The following is a 17,500-nucleotide window of genomic DNA, read 5'->3' on the forward strand; positions in this document are numbered from 1 at the left end:
AGCCGGGGACCGGCCCACAAGAGGCGGCAGCCGGTCCCCAAACACCGGCCGGGGACCGGCCCACAGGAGGCGGCAGCCGGTCCCCAAACACCGGCCGGGGACCGGCCCACAGGAGGCGGCAGCCGGTCCCCAAACACCAGCCGGGGACCGGCCCACAGGAGGCGGCAGCCGGTCCCCAAACACCAGCCGGGGACCGGCCCACAAGAGGCGGCAGCCAGTCCCCAAACACCAGCCGGGGACCGGCCCACAAGAGGCGGCAGCCGGTCCCCAAACACCAGCCGGGGACCGGCCCACAAGAGGCGGCAGCCGGTCCCCAAACACCGGCCGGGGACCGGCCCACAGGAGGCGGCAGCCGGTCCCCAAACACCAGCCGGGGACCGGCCCACAGGAGGCGGCAGCCGGTCCCCAAACACCGGCCGGGGACCGGCCCACAGGAGGCGGCAGCCGGTCCCCAAACACTGGCCGGGGAGTGGCACAAATTCTAAGTCCCACGAGCCCCTGGTGACCCGACAATCGGACTTAGTGCAATTTTCCAAGTGCTGCAAGCCAATGTTGGCCCGACAAGTCCCCAAACGGCAGCCCGGTTTTGAGCCACTAGTGTCGGCCTATAAGTCCCCAAACACCGGCCCGGTTTTACGACCACTAGTCCCCCAACACTAGCCCGGGATTCAGCCACTAGTGGCGGGCACGATTCCCCAAACACCGGTCCGATAATACGCGCGCATATCCCCAAACACCGGCCCGATAATACGCGCGCAATTCCCCAAACACCGGCCCGATAATACGCGCACAATTCCCCAAACACCGGCGCGGATTTCAGCCACTATTGGCGGGCACAAGTCCCCCAACACTAGCCCGGGATTCAGCCACTAGTGGCGGGCACGATTCCCCAAACACCGGTCCGATAATACGCGCGCATATCCCCAAACACCGGCCCGATAATACGCGCACAATTCCCCAAACACCGGCGCGGATTTCAGCCACTATTGGCGGGCACAAGTCCCCCAACACTAGCCCGGGATTCAGCCACTAGTGGCGGGCACGATTCCCCAAACACCGGTCCGATAATACGCGCGCATATCCCCAAACACCGGCCCGATAATACGCGCACAATTCCCCAAACACCGGCGCGGATTTCAGCCACTATTGGCGGGCACAAGTCCCCCAACACTAGCCCGGGATTCAGCCACTAGTGGCGGGCACGATTCCCCAAACACCGGTCCGATAATACGCGCGCATATCCCCAAACACCGGCCCGATAATACGCGCACAATTCCCCAAACACCGGCGCGGATTTCAGCCACTATTGGCGGGCACAAGTCCCCAAACACTAGCCAAGTTCTCAGCCACTAGTGGCGGGCACAATTCCCCAAACACCGGTCCGATAATACGCGCGCATATCCCCAAACACCGGCCCGATAATACGCGCACAATTCCCCAAACACCGGTCCGATAATACGCGCGCATATCCCCAAACACCGGCCCGATAATACGCGCACAATTCCCCAAACACCGGCGCGGATTTCAGCCACTATTGGCGGGCACAAGTCCCCCAACACTAGCCCGGGATTCAGCCACTAGTGGCGGGCACGATTCCCCAAACACCGGTCCGATAATACGCGCGCATATCCCCAAACACCGGCCCGATAATACGCGCACAATTCCCCAAACACCGGCGCGGATTTCAGCCACTATTGGCGGGCACAAGTCCCCAAACACTAGCCAAGTTCTCAGCCACTAGTGGCGGGCACAATTCCCCAAACACCGGTCCGATAATACGCGCGCATATCCCCAAACACCGGCCCGATAATACGCGCACAATTCCCCAAACACCGGCGCGGATTTCAGCCACTATTGGCGGGCACAAGTCCCCCAACACTAGCCCGGGATTCAGCCACTAGTGGCGGGCACAATTCCCCAAACACCGGTCCGATAATACGCGCGCATATCCCCAAACACCGGCCCGATAATACGCGCACAATTCCCCAAACACCGGCGCGGATTTCAGCCACTATTGGCGGGCACAAGTCCCCCAACACTAGCCCGGGATTCAGCCACTAGTGGCGGGCACGATTCCCCAAACACCGGTCCGATAATACGCGCGCATATCCCCAAACACCGGCCCGATAATACGCGCACAATTCCCCAAACACCGGCGCGGATTTCAGCCACTATTGGCGGGCACAAGTCCCCCAACACTAGCCCGGGATTCAGCCACTAGTGGCGGGCACGATTCCCCAAACACCGGTCCGATAATACGCGCGCATATCCCCAAACACCGGCCCGATAATACGCGCACAATTCCCCAAACACCGGCGCGGATTTCAGCCACTATTGGCGGGCACAAGTCCCCCAACACTAGCCCGGGATTCAGCCACTAGTGGCGGGCACGATTCCCCAAACACCGGTCCGATAATACGCGCGCATATCCCCAAACACCGGTCCGATAATACGCGCGCATATCCCCAAACACCGGCCCGATAATACGCGCGCATATCCCCAAACACCGGCCCGATAATATGCGCACAATTCCCCAAACACCGGCCCGGATTTCAGCCACTAGTGGCGGGCACAAGTCCCCCAACACTAGCCCGGGATTCAGCCACTAGTGGCGGGCACGATTCCCCAAACACCGGTCCGATAATACGCGCGCATATCCCCAAACACCGGCCCGATAATACGCGCACAATTCCCCAAACACCGGCGCGGATTTCAGCCACTATTGGCGGGCACAAGTCCCTCAACACTAGCCCGGATTTCAGCCACTATTGGAGGGCACAAGTCCCCCAACACTAGCCCAGTTCTCAGCCACTAGTGGCGGGCACAATTCCCCAAACACCGGTCCGATAATACGCGCGCATATCCCCAAACACCGGCCCGATAATACGCGCACAATTCCCCAAACACCGGCGCGGATTTCAGCCACTATTGGCGGGCACAAGTCCCCCAACACTAGCCCGGGATTCAGCCACTAGTGGCGGGCACGATTCCCCAAACACCGGTCCGATAATACGCGCGCATATCCCCAAACACCGGCCCGATAATACGCGCACAATTCCCCAAACACCGGCGCGGATTTCAGCCACTATTGGCGGGCACAAGTCCCCCAACACTAGCCCGGGATTCAGCCACTAGTGGCGGGCACGATTCCCCAAACACCGGTCCGATAATACGCGCGCATATCCCCAAACACCGGCCCGATAATACGCGCGCATATCCCCAAACACCGGCCCGATAATACGCGCACAATTCCCCAAACACCGGCGCGGATTTCAGCCACTATTGGCGGGCACAAGTCCCCCAACACTAGCCCGGGATTCAGCCACTAGTGGCGGGCACGATTCCCCAAACACCGGTCCGATAATACGCGCGCATATCCCCAAACACCGGCCCGATAATACGCGCACAATTCCCCAAACACCGGCGCGGATTTCAGCCACTATTGGCGGGCACAAGTCCCCCAACACTAGCCCGGGATTCAGCCACTAGTGGCGGGCACGATTCCCCAAACACCGGCCCGATAATACGCGCACAATTCCCCAAACACCGGCGCGGATTTCAGCCACTAGTGGCGGGCACAAGTCCCCCAACACTAGCCAAGTTCTCAGCCACTATTGGCGGGCACAAGTCCCCCAACACTAGCCCGGGATTCAGCCACTAGTGGCGGGCACGATTCCCCAAACACCGGTCCGATAATACGCGCGCATATCCCCAAACACCGGCCCGATAATACGCGCACAATTCCCCAAACACCGGCCCGGATTTCAGCCACTAGTGGCGGGCACAAGTCCCCAAACACTAGCCAAGTTCTCAGCCACTAGTGGCGGGCACAATTCCCCAAACACCGGTCCGATAATACGCGCGCATATCCCCAAACACCGGCCCGATAATACGCGCACAATTCCCCAAACACCGGCGCGGATTTCAGCCACTATTGGCGGGCACAAGTCCCCCAACACTAGCCCGGGATTCAGCCACTAGTGGCGGGCACGATTCCCCAAACACCGGTCCGATAATACGCGCGCATATCCCCAAACACCGGCCCGATAATACGCGCACAATTCCCCAAACACCGGCGCGGATTTCAGCCACTATTGGCGGGCACAAGTCCCCCAACACTAGCCCGGGATTCAGCCACTAGTGGCGGGCACGATTCCCCAAACACCGGTCCGATAATACGCGCGCATATCCCCAAACACCGGCCCGATAATACGCGCGCATATCCCCAAACACCGGCCCGATAATACGCGCACAATTCCCCAAACACCGGCCCGGATTTCAGCCACTAGTGGCGGGCACAAGTCCCCCAACACTAGCCCAGTTCTCAGCCACTAGTGGCGGGCACAATTCCCCAAACACCGGTCCGATAATACGCGCGCATATCCCCAAACACCGGCCCGATAATACGCGCACAATTCCCCAAACACCGGCGCGGATTTCAGCCACTATTGGCGGGCACAAGTCCCCCAACACTAGCCCGGGATTCAGCCACTAGTGGCGGGCACGATTCCCCAAACACCGGTCCGATAATACGCGCGCATATCCCCAAACACCGGCCCGATAATACGCGCACAATTCCCCAAACACCGGCGCGGATTTCAGCCACTAGTGGCGGGCACAAGTCCCCCAACACTAGCCCGGGATTCAGCCACTAGTGGCGGGCACAATTCCCCAAACACCGGTCCGATAATACGCGCGCATATCCCCAAACACCGGCCCGATAATACGCGCACAATTCCCCAAACACCGGCGCGGATTTCAGCCACTATTGGCGGGCACAAGTCCCCCAACACTAGCCCGGGATTCAGCCACTAGTGGCGGGCACGATTCCCCAAACACCGGTCCGATAATACGCGCGCATATCCCCAAACACCGGCCCGATAATACGCGCACAATTCCCCAAACACCGGCGCGGATTTCAGCCACTATTGGCGGGCACAAGTCCCCCAACACTAGCCCGGGATTCAGCCACTAGTGGCGGGCACGATTCCCCAAACACCGGTCCGATAATACGCGCGCATATCCCCAAACACCGGCCCGATAATACGCGCGCATATCCCCAAACACCGGCCCGATAATACGCGCACAATTCCCCAAACACCGGCCCGGATTTCAGCCACTAGTGGCGGGCACAAGTCCCCCAACACTAGCCCAGTTCTCAGCCACTAGTGGCGGGCACAATTCCCCAAACACCGGTCCGATAATACGCGCGCATATCCCCAAACACCGGCCCGATAATACGCGCACAATTCCCCAAACACCGGCGCGGATTTCAGCCACTATTGGCGGGCACAAGTCCCCCAACACTAGCCCGGGATTCAGCCACTAGTGGCGGGCACGATTCCCCAAACACCGGTCCGATAATACGCGCGCATATCCCCAAACACCGGCCCGATAATACGCGCACAATTCCCCAAACACCGGCGCGGATTTCAGCCACTATTGGCGGGCACAAGTCCCCCAACACTAGCCCGGGATTCAGCCACTAGTGGCGGGCACGATTCCCCAAACACCGGTCCGATAATACGCGCGCATATCCCCAAACACCGGCCCGATAATACGCGCGCATATCCCCAAACACCGGCCCGATAATACGCGCACAATTCCCCAAACACCGGCCCGGATTTCAGCCACTAGTGGCGGGCACAAGTCCCCCAACACTAGCCCAGTTCTCAGCCACTAGTGGCGGGCACAATTCCCCAAACACCGGTCCGATAATACGCGCGCATATCCCCAAACACCGGCCCGATAATACGCGCACAATTCCCCAAACACCGGCGCGGATTTCAGCCACTATTGGCGGGCACAAGTCCCCCAACACTAGCCCGGGATTCAGCCACTAGTGGCGGGCACGATTCCCCAAACACCGGTCCGATAATACGCGCGCATATCCCCAAACACCGGCCCGATAATACGCGCACAATTCCCCAAACACCGGCGCGGATTTCAGCCACTAGTGGCGGGCACAAGTCCCCCAACACTAGCCCGGGATTCAGCCACTAGTGGCGGGCACAATTCCCCAAACACCGGTCCGATAATACGCGCGCATATCCCCAAACACCGGCCCGATAATACGCGCACAATTCCCCAAACACCGGCGCGGATTTCAGCCACTATTGGCGGGCACAAGTCCCCCAACACTAGCCCGGGATTCAGCCACTAGTGGCGGGCACGATTCCCCAAACACCGGTCCGATAATACGCGCGCATATCCCCAAACACCGGCCCGATAATACGCGCACAATTCCCCAAACACCGGCGCGGATTTCAGCCACTATTGGCGGGCACAAGTCCCCCAACACTAGCCCGGGATTCAGCCACTAGTGGCGGGCACGATTCCCCAAACACCGGTCCGATAATACGCGCGCATATCCCCAAACACCGGCCCGATAATACGCGCACAATTCCCCAAACACCGGCCCGATAATACGCGCGCAATTCCCCAAACACCGGCCCGATAATACGCGCACATTTCCCCAAACACCGGCGCGGATTTCAGCCACTATTGGCGGGCACAAGTCCCCCAACACTAGCCCGGGATTCAGCCACTATTGGCGGGCACAAGTCCCCCAACACTAGCCCGGGATTCAGCCACTAGTGGCGGGCACGATTCCCCAAACACCGGCCCGGCGCTGAGTATATGGCCTCCGAAAGGCCCATACATTCAGACGGGTCCATGTATTTTCAACGACAGCAGCAGTACCGCCAAAATCCATGCAGCGGCGCTGGATTTATGGCCTCCGAAAGGCCCATTCATTCAGACGGGTCCATGTATTTTCAGCGACAGCCGCAGTACCGCCAAAATCCATGCAGAGGCGCTGAGTTTATGGCCTCCGAAAGGCCCATTCATTCAGACGGGTCCATGTATTTTCAGCGACAGCAGCAGTACCGCCAAAATCCATGCAGCGGCGCTGTATTTATGGCCTCCGAAAGGCCCATTCATTACCAACGGGGCTGCAGTAGCATCCCGCGGCCACGCAGGGGCAGATATTGTGAGGGAATTACATGGTAGTGGACGGAGCGCCCATGCATTTCCAATGGGAGTGCAGTACCTCAAAAATCCGCTCCAAGCCACCGAACTTGAGGGCCCGACGTTCCCTCAACACTAGCCCAGTGCAATCGACATTTCGTTCTGTGTACATTGTTACACAGAATGACAATACAAGGGAATTATTATTATTATTATTATTATTATGTATTCAGCCACTAGTGGCGGGCACAATACCCCAAACACTGGCCCGGCGCTGGCTGAGTTTATGGCCTCTGAAAGGCCCATACATTCAGACGGGTCCATGTATTTTCAGTTTTCCGTAGCAGGTGTGATTGTTTGTTTAATTAGGTAGTTTGTGTTGGTGACGGTGTTCCTAACTGTGGTGGCTTGTTTGTAGAATGTGGGGCCCTGCGTTTGTGTTATGTTGATTTCTGGTAATTTACTTTTTACTAAGTAGTCTTTCAGGTTTTTGTTTCTTTTAAAGGCTGAGATGATTTTGTAATCTTGGATTATGCTTGTGTTCTGTAGTGTCTGATTTATATTTTGTCCATTCATTCAGACGGGTCCATGTATTTTCAGCGACAGCCGCAGTACCGCCAAAATCCATGCAGCGGCGCTGGATTTATGGCCTCCGAAAGGCCCATTCATTCAGACGGGTCCATGTATTTTCAGCGACAGCCGCAGTACCGCCAAAATCCATGCAGAGGCGCTGAGTTTATGGCCTCCGAAAGGCCCATTCATTCAGACGGGTCCATGTATTTTCAACGACAGCCGCAGTACCGCCAAAATCCATGCAGCGGCGCTGTATTTATGGCCTCCGAAAGGCCCATTCATTCCCAACGGGGCAGCAGTAGCATCGCGCGGCCACGCGGGGGCAGATATTGTGAGGGAATTACATTGTAGTGGACGGAGCGCCCTTGCATTTCCAATGGGAGTGCAGTACCTCAAAAATCCGCTCCAAGCCACCGAACTTGAGGGCCCGACGTTCCCTCAACACTAGCCCAGTGCAATCGACATTTCGTTCTGTGTACATTGTTACACAGAATGACAATACAAGGGAATTATTATTATTATTATTATTATTATGTATTCAGCCACTAGTGGCGGGCACAATACCCCAAACACTGGCCCGGCGCTGGCTGAGTTTATGGCCTCCGAAAGGCCCATACATTCAGACGGGTCCATGTATTTTCAGTTTTCCGTAGCAGGTGTGATTGTTTGTTTAATTAGGTAGTTTGTGTTGGTGACGGTGTTCCTAACTGTGGTGGCTTGTTTGTAGAATGTGGGGCCCTGCGTTTGTGTTATGTTGATTTCTGGTAATTTACTTTTTACTAAGTAGTCTTTCAGGTTTTTGTTTCTTTTAAAGGCTGAGATGATTTTGTAATCTTGGATTATGCTTGTGTTCTGTAGTGTCTGATTTATATTTTGTCCATTCATTCAGACGGGTCCATGTATTTTCAGCGACAGCCGCAGTACCGCCAAAATCCATGCAGCGGCGCTGGGTTTATGGAATCCGAAAGGCCCATTCATTCAGACGGGTCCATGTATTTTCAACGACAGCCGCAGTACCGCCAAAATCCATGCAGCGGCGCTGTATTTATGGCCTCCGAAAGGCCCATTCATTCCCAACGGGGCAGCAGTAGCATCGCGCGGCCACGCGGGGGCAGATATTGTGAGGGAATTACATTGTAGTGGACGGAGCGCCCATGCATTTCCAATGGGAGTGCAGTACCTCAAAAATCCGCTCCAAGCCACCGAACTTGAGGGCCCGACGTTCCCTCAACACTAGCCCAGTGCAATCGACATTTCGTTCTGTGTACATTGTTACACAGAATGACAATACAAGGGAATTATTATTATTATTATTATTATTATGTATTCAGCCACTAGTGGCGGGCACAATACCCCAAACACTGGCCCGGCGCTGGCTGAGTTTATGGCCTCCGAAAGGCCCATACATTCAGACGGGTCCATGTATTTTCAGTTTTCCGTAGCAGGTGTGATTGTTTGTTTAATTAGGTAGTTTGTGTTGGTGACGGTGTTCCTAACTGTGGTGGCTTGTTTGTAGAATGTGGGGCCCTGCGTTTGTGTTATGTTGATTTCTGGTAATTTACTTTTTACTAAGTAGTCTTTCAGGTTTTTGTTTCTTTTAAAGGCTGAGATGATTTTGTAATCTTGGATTATGCTTGTGTTCTGTAGTGTCTGATTTATATTTTGTCCATTCATTCAGACGGGTCCATGTATTTTCAGCGACAGCCGCAGTACCGCCAAAATCCATGCAGCGGCGCTGAGTTTATGGCCTCCGAAAGGCCCATTCATTCAGACGGGTCCATGTATTTTCAGCGACAGCCGCAGTACCGCCAAAATCCATGCAGCGGCGCTGGGTTTATGGAATCCGAAAGGCCCATTCATTCAGACGGGTCCATGTATTTTCAACGACAGCCGCAGTACCGCCAAAATCCATGCAGCGGCGCTGTATTTATGGCCTCCGAAAGGCCCATTCATTCCCAACGGGGCAGCAGTAGCATCGCGCGGCCACGCGGGGGCAGATATTGTGAGGGAATTACATTGTAGTGGACGGAGCGCCCATGCATTTCCAATGGGAGTGCAGTACCTCAAAAATCCGCTCCAAGCCACCGAACTTGAGGGCCCGACGTTCCCTCAACACTAGCCCAGTGCAATCGACATTTCGTTCTGTGTACATTGTTACACAGAATGACAATACAAGGGAATTATTATTATTATTATTATTATTATGTATTCAGCCACTAGTGGCGGGCACAATACCCCAAACACTGGCCCGGCGCTGGCTGAGTTTATGGCCTCCGAAAGGCCCATACATTCAGACGGGTCCATGTATTTTCAGTTTTCCGTAGCAGGTGTGATTGTTTGTTTAATTAGGTAGTTTGTGTTGGTGACGGTGTTCCTAACTGTGGTGGCTTGTTTGTAGAATGTGGGGCCCTGCGTTTGTGTTATGTTGATTTCTGGTAATTTACTTTTTACTAAGTAGTCTTTCAGGTTTTTGTTTCTTTTAAAGGCTGAGATGATTTTGTAATCTTGGATTATGCTTGTGTTCTGTAGTGTCTGATTTATATTTTGTCCATTCATTCAGACGGGTCCATGTATTTTCAGCGACAGCCGCAGTACCGCCAAAATCCATGCAGCGGCGCTGAGTTTATGGCCTCCGAAAGGCCCATTCATTCAGACGGGTCCATGTATTTTCAGCGACAGCCGCAGTACCGCCAAAATCCATGCAGCGGCGCTGGGTTTATGGAATCCGAAAGGCCCATTCATTCAGACGGGTCCATGTATTTTCAACGACAGCCGCAGTACCGCCAAAATCCATGCAGCGGCGCTGTATTTATGGCCTCCGAAAGGCCCATTCATTCCCAACGGGGCAGCAGTAGCATCGCGCGGCCACGCGGGGGCAGATATTGTGAGGGAATTACATTGTAGTGGACGGAGCGCCCATGCATTTCCAATGGGAGTGCAGTACCTCAAAAATCCGCTCCAAGCCACCGAACTTGAGGGCCCGACGTTCCCTCAACACTAGCCCAGTGCAATCGACATTTCGTTCTGTGTACATTGTTACACAGAATGACAATACAAGGGAATTATTATTATTATTATTATTATTATGTATTCAGCCACTAGTGGCGGGCACAATACCCCAAACACTGGCCCGGCGCTGGCTGAGTTTATGGCCTCCGAAAGGCCCATACATTCAGACGGGTCCATGTATTTTCAGTTTTCCGTAGCAGGTGTGATTGTTTGTTTAATTAGGTAGTTTGTGTTGGTGACGGTGTTCCTAACTGTGGTGGCTTGTTTGTAGAATGTGGGGCCCTGCGTTTGTGTTATGTTGATTTCTGGTAATTTACTTTTTACTAAGTAGTCTTTCAGGTTTTTGTTTCTTTTAAAGGCTGAGATGATTTTGTAATCTTGGATTATGCTTGTGTTCTGTAGTGTCTGATTTATATTTTGTCCATTCATTCAGACGGGTCCATGTATTTTCAGCGACAGCCGCAGTACCGCCAAAATCCATGCAGCGGCGCTGAGTTTATGGCCTCCGAAAGGCCCATTCATTCAGACGGGTCCATGTATTTTCAGCGACAGCCGCAGTACCGCCAAAATCCATGCAGCGGCGCTGGGTTTATGGAATCCGAAAGGCCCATTCATTCAGACGGGTCCATGTATTTTCAACGACAGCCGCAGTACCGCCAAAATCCATGCAGCGGCGCTGTATTTATGGCCTCCGAAAGGCCCATTCATTCCCAACGGGGCAGCAGTAGCATCGCGCGGCCACGCGGGGGCAGATATTGTGAGGGAATTACATTGTAGTGGACGGAGCGCCCATGCATTTCCAATGGGAGTGCAGTACCTCAAAAATCCGCTCCAAGCCACCGAACTTGAGGGCCCGACGTTCCCTCAACACTAGCCCAGTGCAATCGACATTTCGTTCTGTGTACATTGTTACACAGAATGACAATACAAGGGAATTATTATTATTATTATTATTATTATGTATTCAGCCACTAGTGGCGGGCACAATACCCCAAACACTGGCCCGGCGCTGGCTGAGTTTATGGCCTCCGAAAGGCCCATACATTCAGACGGGTCCATGTATTTTCAGTTTTCCGTAGCAGGTGTGATTGTTTGTTTAATTAGGTAGTTTGTGTTGGTGACGGTGTTCCTAACTGTGGTGGCTTGTTTGTAGAATGTGGGGCCCTGCGTTTGTGTTATGTTGATTTCTGGTAATTTACTTTTTACTAAGTAGTCTTTCAGGTTTTTGTTTCTTTTAAAGGCTGAGATGATTTTGTAATCTTGGATTATGCTTGTGTTCTGTAGTGTCTGATTTATATTTTGTCCATTCATTCAGACGGGTCCATGTATTTTCAGCGACAGCCGCAGTACCGCCAAAATCCATGCAGCGGCGCTGAGTTTATGGCCTCCGAAAGGCCCATTCATTCAGACGGGTCCATGTATTTTCAGCGACAGCCGCAGTACCGCCAAAATCCATGCAGCGGCGCTGGGTTTATGGAATCCGAAAGGCCCATTCATTCAGACGGGTCCATGTATTTTCAACGACAGCCGCAGTACCGCCAAAATCCATGCAGCGGCGCTGTATTTATGGCCTCCGAAAGGCCCATTCATTCCCAACGGGGCAGCAGTAGCATCGCGCGGCCACGCGGGGGCAGATATTGTGAGGGAATTACATTGTAGTGGACGGAGCGCCCATGCATTTCCAATGGGAGTGCAGTACCTCAAAAATCCGCTCCAAGCCACCGAACTTGAGGGCCCGACGTTCCCTCAACACTAGCCCAGTGCAATCGACATTTCGTTCTGTGTACATTGTTACACAGAATGACAATACAAGGGAATTATTATTATTATTATTATTATTATGTATTCAGCCACTAGTGGCGGGCACAATACCCCAAACACTGGCCCGGCGCTGGCTGAGTTTATGGCCTCCGAAAGGCCCATACATTCAGACGGGTCCATGTATTTTCAGTTTTCCGTAGCAGGTGTGATTGTTTGTTTAATTAGGTAGTTTGTGTTGGTGACGGTGTTCCTAACTGTGGTGGCTTGTTTGTAGAATGTGGGGCCCTGCGTTTGTGTTATGTTGATTTCTGGTAATTTACTTTTTACTAAGTAGTCTTTCAGGTTTTTGTTTCTTTTAAAGGCTGAGATGATTTTGTAATCTTGGATTATGCTTGTGTTCTGTAGTGTCTGATTTATATTTTGTCCATTCATTCAGACGGGTCCATGTATTTTCAGCGACAGCCGCAGTACCGCCAAAATCCATGCAGCGGCGCTGAGTTTATGGCCTCCGAAAGGCCCATTCATTCAGACGGGTCCATGTATTTTCAGCGACAGCCGCAGTACCGCCAAAATCCATGCAGCGGCGCTGGGTTTATGGAATCCGAAAGGCCCATTCATTCAGACGGGTCCATGTATTTTCAACGACAGCCGCAGTACCGCCAAAATCCATGCAGCGGCGCTGTATTTATGGCCTCCGAAAGGCCCATTCATTCCCAACGGGGCAGCAGTAGCATCGCGCGGCCACGCGGGGGCAGATATTGTGAGGGAATTACATTGTAGTGGACGGAGCGCCCATGTATGGCCAATGCATTTCCAATGGGAGTGCAGTACCTCAAAAATCCGCTAGAGGGCCCCGAACTTGAGGGCCCGGCGTTCCCTCAAGTGCCGATTTTATACCCCCTTCTCCAGCCGACAGCCAGAATTATATTAGGGACTCGCAATTTTGAGAGGTGAGCACCAGGGCTAATCAGCGGCCACCCGTGACCATTGAGTCCGACAGAGCAGAGGCTAGGGGCGGCCTCGCATCTCGCAATTACCGAGGGAAGATGCCGGTTCTCGAAAAATTTCTAAGTTTTTCAAATTTTAAAGTATTGAAGTATTTAGGGCGCTTCCCGCGGCCCTGGCTTTTGCATGTACCCCTCTAAGCTCCGGTTCTCGAAAAATGTCTAAGTTTTTCAAACTTTAAAGTATTGAAGCCGGACTTCCGCGGAGGCTGACAGGGGGCCTCCATCGAAGCACCCTTCACCCCCGGGTGAGCCGGCGTCGGCCCACGGGCCTGCCGGTTCCCCAACTGAGCGATTGGCACACGAGACCCGCCTCGGAGGGCCCACGTCGGCCGGCGCAAGCCGGTGTTCGGGCGTGCGGCTCCTCCGGCTTTGCGGGTCAAGCTCCAGCGCCGAGGATACTAGGCAAACGTTGGGCCCCCCCGAGCCGAGTGGATACCCGCCTCAGAAAGAGCTGGGGCGGTACGTACGGACGGCCTCACTAAGAGGGAACGGAAGCTACTAAAGCACACGTATAACTGTCCGATGTGCGAACGAAAGTGAGGCCGGACGAATCCGATACGAGTTACGAGTGAGGCGGGATCCACGGCTGGCACTCGCGGGGCCCTCTTGCGAAACCATGCCTCGGCGTGAACCTTTTGGCGGCAGAACCAAGACGAACCGAGGTCGAGCTTCCGTCTCGAGCCACACCCAGACGTCCGACCGTCGCGGAGCCCGACGCCACGCGTGCTAGGGCTCCGCGCGAAACATCGTTTCACGACACCCGCTCGTCAGCCCGTCCGAACGTATACGAGTGTCGCGCGGCCCCCCGGGCCCGGCTGTAGCCACAGCCTCGTCCCGGACCAGGGCCGCACCGCCACCAGCAGCGCCCCCCCGGCGGCAGACGCACTCTGGTTGATCCTGCCAGTAGCATATGCTTGTTTTCAAGATTAAGCCATGCATGTCTAAGTACGAATGGCCAGTACAGTGAAACTGCGAACGGCTCATTAAATCAGTTATGGTTCCTTTGATCGCTCCACCGTTACTTGGATAACTGTGGCAAATCCAGAGCTAATACATGCAAACGAGCGCCGACTCGCGGGCGGGGCTCCGGCCTCGCCCCGGGGACGCGTGCATTTATCAGACACAAAAACCCACGCGGTGTCCGGCGGGCGGGGGCTCAGCCGTCGCGCGCGTCCCCCGCGTCCGGCCTCCGCCTCTCCGGGCGGGGGCGTAAGCGGCGCGGGCGGCTCCGCGCGCGCCGGTCCTCGTTCCGCCGGCCCGGCCCCCCCTTTGTGTTGACTCAGGATAACCTCGTGCCGATCGCTCGCCCACCCGAGGCGGCGACGACTCATTCGAATGTCTGCCCTATCAACTTTCGATGGTAGACTCTGCGCCTACCATGGTGACCACGGGTAACGGGGAATCAGGGTTCGATTCCGGAGAGGGAGCATGAGAAACGGCTACCACATCCAAGGAAGGCAGCAGGCGCGCAAATTACCCACTCCCGACACGGGGAGGTAGTGACGAAAAATAACAATACGGGACTCGTTCGAGTCTCCGTAATTGGAATGAGCCGAACACAAACCCATCGGCCAGCATCCATTGGAGGGCAAGTCTGGTGCCAGCAGCCGCGGTAATTCCAGCTCCAATAGCGTATTTTAAAGTTGCTGCAGTTAAAAAGCTCCTAGTTGGACCCCGGGACGCGAGCTGACGGTCCGCCGCGAGGCGTGCATCCGTCTGTCCCAGCCCCTGCCTCTCGGCAAAAGCCCCCGTGATGCCCTTCGCTGGGTGTCACTCGCGGGGCCCGAAGCGTTTACTTTGAGGAAATTAGAGTGTTCAAAGCAGGCCACACGGCCGCCCCTGCATATCGCAGCTGGGAATAATGGAATAGGACTCCGGTTCTATTTTGTGGGTTGTCATGAACTGGGGCCATGATTAAGAGGGACGGCCGGGGGCATTCGTACTGCGCCGCTAGAGGTGAAATTCTTGGACCGGCGCAAGACGGACGAGAGCGAAAGCATTTGCCAAGAATGTTTTCATTAATCAAGAACGAAAGTCGGAGGTTCGAAGACGATCAGATACCGTCCTAGTTCCGACCATAAACGATGCCGACTCGCGATCCGGCGGCGTTATTCCCATGACCCGCCGAGCAGCACCCGGGAAACCGACCAAGTGTCTGGGTTCCGGGGGGAGTATTGTTGCAAAGCTGAAACTTAAAGGAATTGACGGAAGGGCACCACCAGGAGTGGAGCATGCGGCTTAATTTGACTCAACACGGGAAACCTCACCCGGCCCGGACACGGAAAGGATTGACAGATTGAAGGCTCTTTCTCGATACCGTGGGTGGTGGTGCATGGCCGTTCGTAGTTGGTGGAGCGATTTGTCTGGTTAATTCCGATAACGAACGAGACTCAAACATACTAAATAGTACCGCGGCCCCCCGCGCGGTCGGCGGCAGAAAACTTCTTAGAGGGACAAGTGGCTCTCAGCCACACGAGAATGAGCAATAACAGGTCTGTGATGCCCTTAGATGTCCGGGGCTGCACGCGCGCCACACTGAGCGTATAAGCGCGTCGTCTATCCCCGCGCCGGCAGGCGCGGGTAATCCTATGAACCCCGCTCGTGACAGGGCCTGGGGATTGCAATTATTTCCCACCAACGAGGAATTCCCAGTAAGCGCGGGTCATTAGCCTGCGTTGATTAAGTCCCTGCCCTTTGTACACACCGCCCGTCGCTACTACCGATCGGATGGCTTAGTGAGGTCCTCGGATAGTCCCCGCCGGGGCCGGCCCCGGCTCCGGCGGTGTGCCAGAAGACGGTCGAACTTGACTATCTAGAGGAAGTAAAAGTCGTAACAAGGTTTCTGTAGGTGAACCTGCAGAAGGATCATTAACGTACGAGCGGCAGCAGATCCGCCTCGGTACACCCCCGACGAGCCAGACGCCGAGGGCGGCGGGTCGTCGCAGGCGGAGGAAGAGGGTAGACCGGGACGGGACGGGACGGGGGGCGCGGCGCGGGTCACTCCCGGGCCGCGCGTCGGAGCGAGTTCGGCGGGCGCCACGCGGCGCGGCGCGACGCGAGAAAAGGCGGCGGGCGATGTCGCGCTACCTCCGTGCGAGCGGGGTAGCGCGCTCGTCCGACGACCCCAGTAGCGCGGCGCGGCGCGACGACAGGCGACCGCCAGCGACGGGCGAAAGGCGGCGGCCGTGCGCGGGACCCCCGTAACCGGGGAATCCCCCTATGCCGACGACCCTAGCTCGGCGCGGTTCTCGCGCTTCCGGCGCGCGCTTCCGGGGCGGCACTCGCCTCGACGACCTCCCGTCCTTTAAAGGTAACGGTTCGGGCCGGCGCCCCGGCGTCCGTCCGCCCGTCGGTGTCGCGTGTCCGTGCGGCGCGGGGCTGCTCTCGGCGAGGGTCGCCGAGCAAGCGGATCCCCGCACGGATCACAACGGCCGTATGGCGGCGGCGTCGGGACGCCCGCCCGAGACGAAGGTTCAGGGCGACGAAACGGTGCTCCCACCGGCTACCTTTTTCCCCGGCCAAACGCGTCCGTCGGCCGGAGCCCTCGAGGGGCCGCGTAGCGCGCGCGTGGGCCGGCCCCCGGACACCGGAGTCCCTCCCGGGGCTCCGGACACCGGGGGTTCGGTTCCGCGCGGTCCGCCGCGGTCTCCTCTGTCCATCCATAGTCCGGGCAGGCCGCGGCCGGGTCGGGGGCCAGTCCCCCCTCGGTGTCAGCGCGGTCGCGCCGCCCTTGTAAACCAAACCCACTCGCTGACGGGTAGCAACACCCAAAGCGTCGCTTCGCGGCGCGGCGGGGCTTCCAAGTCGGATGGCCTTCCGGGGTCCGGGTAGGAGACGCCGGGGGCCGGCCTCAGCGCCGAGCCCCCGACCTACCCGGCGAGTCCGGTCGCCGAGTCGTGTCAGGCCCGAGCGGGAGACGCCGGGCGCCGGCCTCAGCGCCGAGCGCCCGACCTACCCGGGCCGACGCACGTCTCGGGCGCCGTCGCGGCCCCGAGCGGGAGACGCCGGGCGCCGGCCTCAGCGCCGCGCGCCCGACCCGCTCGGCTCGTCGCGGCGTCGCGCGTATCGCGCCCGTCGGTAACCGCGCCGCGGGTTAGGGGCTCGCTCGCGGGAGCGACCGAACGGCACCCGCGGCGCGTTCGTCTCCGGTACAAACCCTGTCGTGAATTTGTCTCCGATCG

At 56.4% G+C, this 17,500-nt stretch overlaps 1 non-coding gene across 1 annotated transcript; it reads left to right on the forward strand.

Annotated features, from left to right (window-relative positions):
- The first annotated feature begins 14,203 nt into the window (after positions 1-14,203).
- Positions 14,204-16,190, forward strand: LOC148345423 (18S ribosomal RNA). Its single transcript, XR_015848585.1, has one exon. It is a non-coding gene; the product is annotated as an 18S ribosomal RNA (ribosomal RNA).
- The last annotated feature ends 1,310 nt before the right edge of the window (positions 16,191-17,500 follow it).

This window comes from Urocampus carinirostris, unplaced genomic scaffold (genome assembly GCF_059441175.1).
Source record: "Urocampus carinirostris isolate Australia breed hairy pipefish unplaced genomic scaffold, RoL_Ucar_1.0 HiC_scaffold_45, whole genome shotgun sequence".
Lineage (NCBI taxonomy): Eukaryota > Metazoa > Chordata > Actinopteri > Syngnathiformes > Syngnathidae > Urocampus > Urocampus carinirostris.